The sequence below is a fragment of the Panthera leo genome, chromosome E1 (assembly GCF_018350215.1).
Source record: "Panthera leo isolate Ple1 chromosome E1, P.leo_Ple1_pat1.1, whole genome shotgun sequence".
Taxonomy (NCBI): domain Eukaryota; kingdom Metazoa; phylum Chordata; class Mammalia; order Carnivora; family Felidae; genus Panthera; species Panthera leo.
In genome coordinates, this window is record NC_056692.1 from 57,175,455 (window position 1) to 57,186,304 (window position 10,850).

At 55.9% G+C, this 10,850-nt stretch overlaps 1 long non-coding RNA gene across 3 annotated transcripts; it reads right to left on the reverse strand.

Annotated features, from left to right (window-relative positions):
• Positions 1-941: 941 nt before the first annotated feature.
• Positions 942-5,794, reverse strand: LOC122206357. 3 transcript variants are annotated; one of them, XR_006196428.1, is made up of 8 exons: positions 5,702-5,794; positions 5,326-5,424; positions 5,076-5,180; positions 3,375-4,540; positions 2,839-2,991; positions 2,466-2,685; positions 1,805-1,921; positions 942-1,619 (listed from the first exon to the last, which is right to left on the reverse strand). It is a non-coding gene; the product is annotated as an uncharacterized LOC122206357 (long non-coding RNA). The 3 variants fall into 3 exon arrangements; XR_006196429.1 differs by having other exon boundaries at positions 2,839-3,002; XR_006196430.1 differs by having other exon boundaries at positions 5,326-5,530; positions 5,702-5,785.
• Between the last annotated feature and the right edge of the window lie 5,056 nt (positions 5,795-10,850).

The window sequence follows — 10,850 nt, forward strand, 5'->3', positions numbered from 1 at the left end:
CCTTTCCCCTGGAGGCAACGAGGCAGCACTGAAGGGCCCTGAGCTGGGGCAGAGGAGGCCAGATTTAGAATTTTCCATGAACTGTTCTGGTGGCAGGTGCTTGGAGTTGAATTAACACCAAAGGGACAATGTAGGTGCCTGAACTCGGACACTGGAGTTAGGAATTAGGAATAGAGAAGAGGCAAAGGTCCAAGAAATATTTAAAAGATGTAATTGATGTAAAAAAAATAAAATAAAGTAAAAAGGGTCGGGGCGGGGGGGCGCCTGGGTGGCTCAGTCGGTTGAACGTCCGACTTCAGCTCAGGTCATGATCTCACAGTTTGTGGGTTTGAGCCCCGCGTCGGGCTCTGTGCTGACAGCTCGGAGCCTGGAACCTGCTTCGGATTCTGTGTCTCCTTCTCTCTCTGCCCTTCCCCCACTTGTACTCTGTCTCTGTCTGTCTCTCAAAAATAAATAAATGTAAAAAAAAATTTTTTTTTCAAGATGTAATTGGTCAGACTTGATGTCAGATTCAACGTGGGGGTCAAAGGAGACCACCTTGGGGGCGTCTCCTAGAGGTTGGCTCAGGTTTCCAAACAAGAGAAAAGCAGAGTCAAGCCTCCAATAAAACCCGGAGGCAGAAACCACGTCCGCCAATGATGCATCCCGGGCTTGAACCACCTCACAGACACCCACCGGCCGCCTGCTGACCTCTGGCTGGCGGTCAGGCGGCCCAGGGCACAGGGGTGACTCCGGGGCTGCCCACAGCAGCAGGTCAAACCCAGCTAAGTACCTAAATAAAGATGTGATTTTAATGATGATTGAGTTGAAGCACCTCATTAATTTCATGTGCGGGGTGGGGACCGCCGGATCGTACTTCCCGAAACTCACTGTTTGCCTGGCCCCAAGACATCCCCGTGCGACGTCTGGTTGGGTCTAATTTAAGTATGTAAATTTAATGGTTCAGTAAGTAAAATTGCCTTTATTGTTTGGAACGGTTTGTGCTATAATTTATGGGCTCGGCTGGTTCATTTGATGGGTCTCTCCGATGGAGAAGGTGATGGCCCAGGAGCAGCTATTATTACAAAGAACTCAGGGCAAGTGCGGAGAAAAATTCAGCCCCGCAGTCTGGAACGTCATAGTCCCAGCAGCACGGGCACTCTGGCCCGGGAGAGGCCAGCTGCGAACAGCCAGGGCAGGTGCGGCCTTGGACCCTCCGGAGGGTCAGCGGGCAGGAGCCTGGATTCCTGGGTTTTAAGAGGCATCCGAAGCGGGAGCTCTCAGAACGGGCAAGAGTCTACACATTTTAGAGTCCCTCCATGCACTTCCTGACCCGACCCTACGCGCGATTTCTCTCCCCCTCCAAACACACACCGCACGCCTTGCCTGCTGGCCAGGGGGCAATGGTGAGGGGTGGGGGCCGGCAGGGCTGAGAGATGACGGGCCGGTGGGCGGAGCAGGGGGCAGCCCCAGGGCGGAGGTCAGCCGGAGCACCAGGAGCACCTGTTTCTCTGTCTCCCTGGGAAAGATGCCAACACATAGCGATGGGACGACGGGGTCTGGGAGGCAGGGGCTCCAAGTTCTCCCGCACTCGAGGATTTAGGCGGGAAGGCAGCGCAGGTAGAAACTTGATCTTCGTTCTGTTTGCCCAAGATAATTGGTGAGTTGGCCCGAGCACTCCCCAGCCCGACGGCAAGGAAAGGGTGAGCAGGGGACTACGGGCCAACGTGGGCCGCCCATCCTCCCTGCCCTCGGACCTCTTTCCACCTCTCCCCCCCCCAACCCCCGTCCTCTTGGAGAGCCCCACCCCCCAAGAAGCCAGTACTGTTTCTCTGCTTCCATTGTGTTGCTCTGGTCCTGGGGAAACTGAGTTCTCACGGGAAGAAAATCTGGTAAAGACTGGAGTCAGGGGAGCCTGCTAAGAGGGTAAGGTCTGGAAGCCCTGTTAAAGAAGATTTGATCTTCAGGGTGTGAGGCTCTGAGGACACGGCTCATGACATGTGACAGTGGATCGCACCTCCCGAAGGAAGGGTGGATTGTGAGAGGGGCGGAGAACGTGTGGCCCTCCCAGCCGTCAACTCCAGCTGGCAGCTGCCCATTCCAGAAGAGGCTACTGAGGACCCTGCTGAACTGAGCACCCCCCGCCCCTTCTCTCTTCCAGGTCGTGGTTCTCTCCCTCATCAGGTTTCATCCCACCCTCTCCCCCGAGATGGTCCCTATCAGGGTAGGGATAAATAACCATGGCCACCTCTCAATTTTCCACGGCTGATTATCCACTTTGTGGATTATCTAAAGCCAATTTTTTGCTTCTAGACCAGCATTATCGCACCCACCGGCCCTCCCCGCCCCACCTGAGGGGGAAATACTCAAAGGGGAAGTCTGCTCATCTGCAACTCAGCCTCGGAAAAAAAAAAAAAAAAAGCATTTCGGAGAGGGACCCAAACCACAGCGGCGGAACATGGGTGCTGTCCCCACGAGATAAACACCTGGGATTTTGCATCACGCGCCCTGCTGATCCCCGTTAACAGGATAAGAACAGCGTGCTAAAATGAAGCTGCCTCCATATTTGCCTCCACTTTGCTTCTTCCCGTGGGAGACAGCTCCCCAAAACAGACTGATGACTGCAAACCGCTTCTGTCCGTGTTCACAACCACGAGGACCTGCTGGCGTCCACTGCGGGACCGAGCCCGTTCAGGAGGTGAAAATCTATGGAGACAGAAAGACAGAACCCACACATTGTGGCTGGATCCCCAGGGAGGGGACTCCGAGGCCAGGAAAGGACAGCAAGTCACTTAATCAAGAGGGGAGGGCAGAGGGCAGCAGTGGGGAGCGAGGACCGGAGGGAGCCTATGGAAATACCTCATTCATACGATTGTCACGATTGTCACCGAGGGCGAACAGAGCTCCAGCAGCAAGTTCCGGGAGACAGAGAGACCCGTCCTGGAGCCTGACCCTGGGTGGAGGGCTGCTTCCGGGGCATCAGTCCTCAGCACTTCTGGCCGATGCCTCTACCTAGAAGGATCCTGACTCAGGCAGCCAGTCCGGGCGTAAGAGCAAACAGAGGTCAATGTCAAGGGGCTCTGAGTGGGGCACCAACAGGGTCTGCTACACCATTTTAACAGGAAATTATTTCCCAAGGCCGCGCAGCTAATGGCAGACGGAGAGGCTTCTCCAAAGCCCAGCACCACCCCCGCCCCCCACACCATGAGGATCCCCTGCCCGGCGGTGTCCCCGGTGGGCCTGCTTCTGTGGGCTCCCCACGACACGCACCTCCCGGGTCAGAGGGCACAGCAGCATTCCTGCTGACTCTCCCGCTGCTCCGTCACCCCTCGTGGCGCCAAGGGATGACATCACAGCACCAAGGTCGAAGGCCAGGGACATGGAGAGAGATTGACCTTGAAAATACTGGTTTTTTCCATTGACACAACGAAGGCCGGCTGGAAGAAACATCCTGGAGAACTGGAGCCCTCACACCTGATGCCGGGGACTGAAAAGGGGGTACGGCTGCTGGCGAAACCAGTTGAAAAGAATTGAAAACGGGTGTCCACAGCAGCACCATGGACAACGGCCAAAGATGGAAACGCCCCAAAGGTCCATCCACGAAAGAATGGATAAGCAGAGTGCGGCCAGTCCACACACTGGAGTGTTGTTTCAGCCACGGAGAAGAGCGGAGTTCTGGTCCCTGCGGCCACATGGATGGACCTTGGCTCCATTATGGGCAGTAATGGCCCCTGTTGTACGATTCCATTTGCATGAAGTGTCTAGAGTGGGAGAAATCTACGGAGACAGAAGGCAGATTCCTGGTTGCCGGGGCTGGAGGGGGACCCCTTTATCGCGGGGTTTCCTCTTCGGGGGGTGAAAACGTTTGGGACCTAGGTAGGGGTGATGGTTGTGCAACAACATCATGAGCGTACTAAATACCACTGCACAGTATTTTAAATCGTCAACATGGTAATTTTGCGTAATGTATCTTTTACCGCAATAAAAAAAAAAAAAATAGCCACCCACCCCAGAAGAAGGGAGAGGTGGCAGTGAGATTATAAACATTTACTGCACGTAATTCAGAATGAGAAACCGTGATTCTTTTTCACACCCGGAACGGAGCCCGGGGACAAACCCAAACCGATAATAATAAAATAATAAGACCTAACAGCTGTGGGAATAAAATCGTCTCTTTGGCTCACATGTGGATAATCAAGAGTTAACTCTTAATAAAATAATAAAACGCAGGAGCAGTGGGAATGAAGATTATCTCCTTAGCCAACTGCCAGAGACCATATTCATAAAATAATGAATCATAAAATTATTTCCTTCATTTTATTGTACAAGACGTAATTGTAGCTGGGCTGTTCCCCAACTTCCAGGGGAAGGTTATTGTCAATCAAGATGAAAAGTGTCATAATTTAAGTCTGTCCCAGCCTGACGGGAAGGTCCATATGGGTCTCTAAGCGAGGCGCGTGGTGGCAGGCACGTGGAGCCATGATTGACATAGTCGCCGGCAGACCAGCTTCCTCCTGGACCTTCGGGGACCACGTGGACCGGATGGTCACTTGGACGAGTCCTGGAAAAAGATGAAAGAAAGGAGCAGCGTCCCCACCCAGCAAACCTTGGGGGGAGAGATTACAGTGACAGAACATGGGAAAATAATTGATTTCCTCTTTTCTCCCCTGCGGCTGCCTAAAGCTGGAAACTTTGAAGCAAATAATACAGCCTGGAAGTCTGGGGGTCAGTTGCATCCGGTTTTGCCATCGCTGCATTGCTGCGGTTGCGTTTTGTTTCTTGTTTTGGTTTTTTTGTTTGTTTGTTTCGTCTGATATCGGGAAGTTTGTTTGGTTTTGCAAGGATGCTTACGGGGGACCAGGCATTAAAGGGGGAACCTGTACTCAGCCGGGGCTCGAGGATGTACTGCCAGAAGGCAATGCGACTTCAGCCAGAGGCAACCCCGGGCGAGAGAGATCCTCGAAGCAGGACGTCCCCGGTACGTCCGGTGTCCCGCGTTGCAGACAGAGCCTCCCCGGAGACTCCCCCAGACATCCCCGTGCAAGACGGGGCAACCCTCCTTCGCCCCTTCCTGGATCCCTCGTGTGGAGGCTTACTCTTCTCAGAACGAACAGAACCGGTCCGGCAAGGCGCGCACAAGCAAGCAGGCTGTCTCGTCCCCACACCCGAGTTTCTCCCGGGAAATCAGAATATTGGGGAGGCTGCGGGAATTTCCGAGGACAACAGCAGAAGGTTGCAGACAGCGCATGCCCACCACCTACACCCTCACACACACACACACACACACACGCACGAACACACGCACACTCTCTCCAGCCCTCTCTACTCTCGGGAGCCCCCACACACCTCATTGGCATCCAGTCCCATTAACTGATTGCTTCTCCCGCTGTAATATTCTGGGCTGTTCAGCAAACCTCCTTCTTTTGTTTCTGCTTCCCCGCTGTCCTTTGGAGAGAGGCCGGTGTTGATTAATATTAACGCCCTGCCCGAACCTCTTTCCTCTTCTCGGCAGAGGCATGGATCAATTGGCATAAAGCAAGGATGGGCATCACTATGGAGGGTGGAAGGAGCAGATGCTGGGGTCTTTGGGTGGCCAAGATTTGACATCTTTTTTTCTCCCCCGAACCTCCTGGTTCGCCTGCCCAGACCGGGCTTCAAGCGAGCGGCTGGAGGGGCTTTGCTGCTAGGATGCACTGCTCTGTGCCCAAAGCCACCAAATTACCTCTGGAACAATATGATGATCAGCTGGGCAGGGCAGGGGCGCCAGCCTGGGGTGGCGGCAGGCCCCGGGGTCCCCTGCCTGCTCTCCCTCCCCTCCCCCTCCACTCCTCCCCTCTCTCCTCCCTCCGCCCCACCCCTCCTTTCCTCTCCCCAGATCTGCTGTAACTGACATTTTCCATGTGACAGGTTCTGTTTTCCCTGCCTCCGGTTGCCAAGGAGACAAGCGCAGAGGACCGCAGCCAGGGAGCCGTTAGCGGCCCTTTTAAGGGGCCCTGGACATAAACAGCACTTCCCATCATGGGAGCCGGGCACAGAGGTTTAAAAAAACAAAACAATACAGAAGAGGGGGCTAAAGTAGAAAAAAAGAAGTCGGGGGGAAGGGTTCCTCCCCCCACCCCGCAACCACCACCGGGTTAATGGGAGAGTGAAGGATGAAGACAGATCCCAGAGAGATACACTCTTCGGGACAAAACCAGCCACCTTCCCGAAAGGTCTGCTGCTCTCCTTGATGTGCAGAAAAGCAGACACCTGGCCCCCAGCCCTGACGTCTTCACTGAGACCAGAAACCTACTTGGGACTGTGGCTCCAATGAGCTGTGGGGGGCGGGGGTGGAAATCCTCGGGCTGAAAAGATGCTTTTCCGGAGGCAGGAGGGGCCATGCAGACCTAGCCTCGGAGGAAGGTTAGGGGTTCTTGCTTCTCAGGGCACCCTTGCTCCTGCATAAATGGGGGTAGAGGGGCAGGAGTTTGGGAGAAAATGGCCGAAGAGCAAGGTGGCAGAGGGGAGGGCGCCCCCTCTTTCAGGAAGCCAGCTGGGATTGAGTAGACAGAGACACCTTCTCAAAGCAGCCACTTCCCCAGGCTCGTTGTTTGTACACACACGTATGCGTGCGTGAGCCTAACCATGGAGGTTCACGTGAGCGAGTCTCGGTGGACCCAGCCCTCTGCAAGCTTGGGGAGAAGACTGTTTATCTGCAGACCGCCCAAGGCAGCGCCCTCTGGTTTCCCTCCAGTGTCTCCTTCCCTTCCTCCCTCACCCCGACCCCAGCACAGCAGTGACGGTTGGCTGCTCTCCACCAGCCTGTACCTGTGTCCACCCAGAAGCCTCTGTCCCACCCACACGCCCAGTTAACCAAGTATTGGCGCACGGATAAACCGAATTTCCCTCCATGATGAATAATCGTTAGTTACTGTTTGTTCTCTGCTCGTCGCTCCTTGTTTCCACGGCATTAAACGTGTATCATTAAACATCTTTCTGTCCTGTTTTTAATGATTTCAAATGCCCTCCCCTCTCTGGGTTTCAGGTCCGGACCTTTCCTCCTGGAATGCGCCCTGGTCCTCTACACTCTGTAGACTCAGACCGGAGCTCGCTGTCTCCCACTCCCTTCCCCGGAAGTCCCTAACTCAAAGCCTCAGGGTGGCCCATCCTCCGCCCCCGCCCCCTTAGCTCGAAGGGACTGTCAGCACATCTGTCAACTTTGGATTCTGTCTCTTGGGTGTTTCTGACCCCCCCTCCTATCGCCACCCCTCCTGCTTCTAGCATTTTCCCTGAGTTATGACGGCTGCCCCAGTCGGTGCCTGCCTCACCAGCATCCCGTCTCCTTCCTGTCCACCAAGGCCGCTGCCACCGGTGGGATCTCTCCTCACACGAACCTGCCCCCACCCCTGGAAATTCGTACTTGAGAGCACCTGATGCAAAATCCTTAGCCAGGCGCTCATCACCCTTTGCCTTCTGACCTTGACTCAGCCTCCCGGATCCTTCTCCTGCCTGCGCCCTGGCCCCTCACCCTTTCACACCTCCGTTGTTCCAGCCTGGAAGTTTCCGCCTCCTTATCCTGGCTCTGCTTAGCAACGCCCACCCTCAAAATGCCACCTCCGACCAGAGTCTCACCTGCCCTCCCAGGTCAAATTGGTACCCCCTCTGTGCTCCCTCACCTCTTCTGCAGAGCCTCCCCTGAGGTCCGGCCCAGGTTTGTTGTGTCCTCGAAGGGCTGAAGACCATTTGCGGGCTGACAATTGACCTACACCCAATAGCACAAATGCTATGTGCATAGAGGTGCATATGCCTGTCCTCTCTTTGTCCCCATGATGGGCCCCTGGAGGGCGAAGACAGACCTCCTTGTAACAGAGAGGCCCCGTGGTAGCATCTTGAACAGCACCCGCACCTAGCACGCCTGTCCACGCGTAGGACAACGTCCCCGCATGACGGACGATCGTCGAGTTGAGAGGTGAGCCTCCTTGAAATGCCTCTGCCGAACATCTTCATGGTGAAATGTTGGAAACATTTTAAAGGGTTCAAAATGGATTCGGCTTTCTTCATTAACAGCAAGGAGGAGGAGGAGAATAACACGTGGTCCACAACCCCACAACCCAGATGCCCCTTTCAGATGTTTCTTGAAAAGGAGCAATTCCCCTTAAAAAGCGAATTCACAGCACATGTTGAGAGATGGTCAGTCTCCGGACGTGGGGGAAGCGGCCCGGGATTGTTTGCAACGTGGCCCAGCGGCGGGCGAACGGACTGAAGCATACGCGAGAGGGGACGCTGGACATGGGCAGCGGTGGCACTGGCCCGAGGGAGGGGTGTCCCCAGAGCCCGAGCCGGCTGGGGGGCGGAAGGAGACAGGTACCAGGCAGGGAGACGGGAGCGCTCAAGTTTCTGCATCTGGGAGCCAGAAAGCTGCTAAGTGCACAGCGTAGTTGGGAAAAATCTCACTTGATCAAGACAAAGGAGGCTGAAAAGAGGCAGCCAGGCGACCCTGAGAGGTTGTGAGTGGCAGGTAAGCCGGGGCGGGCAGGAAACACTTGTGTTGGGCAGAGGGCTCGTGAGTGTTTCAACTTCATGTTGTTATGCTATTTATAAATGTTTTTAAACCTCAGGACCGTCGCAATAGAACCGTTGTGAGACCAGGTGCAAGAGGCCGAGGGCCCGAACCAGGTCGGGGACAGGCGTGCCGATGTGAATTCGCACACCCGACAGAGGCCAGGTGCAGGGTCGACCCCCGGGACCAGGCGGCTGGGAGGATGTGGGGAAGGTGGTGCTGGGACAGCCTGACCACAGTGTGGATCGCGTTGGAGGAGGCCCTCGAGGACCAGCCACCAGTTCCCGCCTCATCATCTCGCGGGGATTCAGGCCGGGCCTGGCCAAGCGGCGGGCAATCGGCAACTTCTCCTGCGATGCCCAACACTGTTGAATAACAGAGCGAGTGAGTTCTGAGTCGGTGGTTTGGGGGTAACCCGGGGAGTCTCTGGGGCCCCAGCCACCCTTTCCCGGCAGTCTGCTCCTTGGGCAGAGGCTCGCTGCAGGGCCCGGCTCGGATCTGAAGCCCCCCTCCGGGTGTCTGTGATGGGGCATCTCAGCACAAGGTCTGTGTGTGTGCTGGGGGGTCAGGGTTGTCCCGTGGGCCTGCCGAGAATGCGAGGCATCCAGAGAGGGGTGAAACCGTCTGAGCCGATGACTCAGGGATTACGAGGGCCCACCCACCTCTGTGCATGGTTCCGACCCCCAGAAACCTCCTGCTTTCTTTCCAGGAGCAAAGGCAACTGATCTGTCACGAAGGACGAGTTCATCCCAGGAAGCCGGGCCGATCCCAGGTCCAGGCGGCCGAACCCCAGGGAGAGGATTACCAAGCGTCTCATATGCGTCACCGCCTTTAATTTGCTGGAGAGCGTCCCCCCCCCCCCCCCTTTCAGTTTACTTTGTCCTCTGGGCAACCCTGTAAGACAAGCGGGGAAAACTTGGCTTCACCCTTCCCTTATGCGCATGATGCTGTCTCCACCCATTACATGGATCATCAAATGATAATACAGGGAAACTGAGGCCCAGAAACGTTAGAGCAGCTGTCCAAGGGGCCACAGTCAGGCCAGACCTGGTGTCTTGTAACTTCTGAGTTGAGACTCTTCTTGGACAATAGCGCCTCCCGGAAGGGTCCTCGGGGATGGTCATGGCAAAGATGTCGGTGTAGACGCCGACGGTCTGGTCACAGATCTGTGCTTCATATGTTTACAATACATGAGGTGGGCCGGGGGGCGGTGGGGGTGGGGGGGTGCCAGGAACTGACTGAGGACGACCTCAGAAGCCAAGGGCAAAAGTTTCAGCTTTTCCCAAGAGCAGGAGGGACCCGGCATCTCTCCAGCATGGGGTGGTCGTGGTGAAGAAGCCTGTCATCAGGGTGAACTGGATGCCCGGGAGACCATGCGGCTTTTTCGGGGGCCTGAGGAGTCAACGCGAAGGAAGCCACGCTCTTTGACCTCTGCGGGTGGTACAGGCTTGCCCTGAGCCAGGCCTACGTCCACAATGTCCCGGGCTCCAGGCCATGCCAGCCACCCACCAGGACAGGGAGCTCTACTCTGCTGCTCGGGAAGTCTAAGGATGCCCCCTTCTCCAGGGTGTCTCCATCCACGGAGTGTTTCCATCCACAGAGTGTCTCCATCCCTGGGAAGCCTCCATCCATGGGTGCCTTCATCCCCGGAGAACCAGGAGACCTTCCTTCTCTTTCCTTTCCTGGATCAAAGAACACTGGCTGGCCGGCTCCAGCCCTAGGTACTGGATCCAAATGAATCGCCTTTGTTACTTTAACGGTGCAAGCGTCCCTCCAAATCTTTTCCATGCAGCAGATTCGTGTATGCTGCTAAAAATACGAACACTGACTCACAGCTTCTGAAGATAGAAGGGAGAAAGAACTCTGCGTGGCCTTTCTGCTCTTTGGAGTCAGGCCAGGGTGCCAGCACGGGCCGAGGGCCTGAGAGCAAGCAGGAGCTCGCACACAGCTACAGAAGGGAAAGAGGGAGAGAGAGAGAGAGAGAGATGTCCAGACGGGACCAAGGGGTCTGGACAGGACCCAGGGCTCCGGGCTGTCAGCCACACCCTCAGGGCACAACTCTGCAGTTGCCAAGAAACCTTTCGCAGCATTTCTTTGAGTCCTTCCTCTGCTCTGCTTTTTGGGGTGTTACCTTGTGAAAGGGGTAGATCTCAGTGCTTGTTTATGGTCTTTTGTGCCAGTTCCGCCACCGTCCAGCTCAGACCAGCCTTGCGGCCGCCGTGAGAGCCTCCCTGATAACGCCCGGATGTGTCTGAGGGTCCCTGATACGCTGGACCCTCCGCGGGGCCCCCCGTGGAGAGCGGGCTGCTGGAGAGATCCACAGGGCACCAGC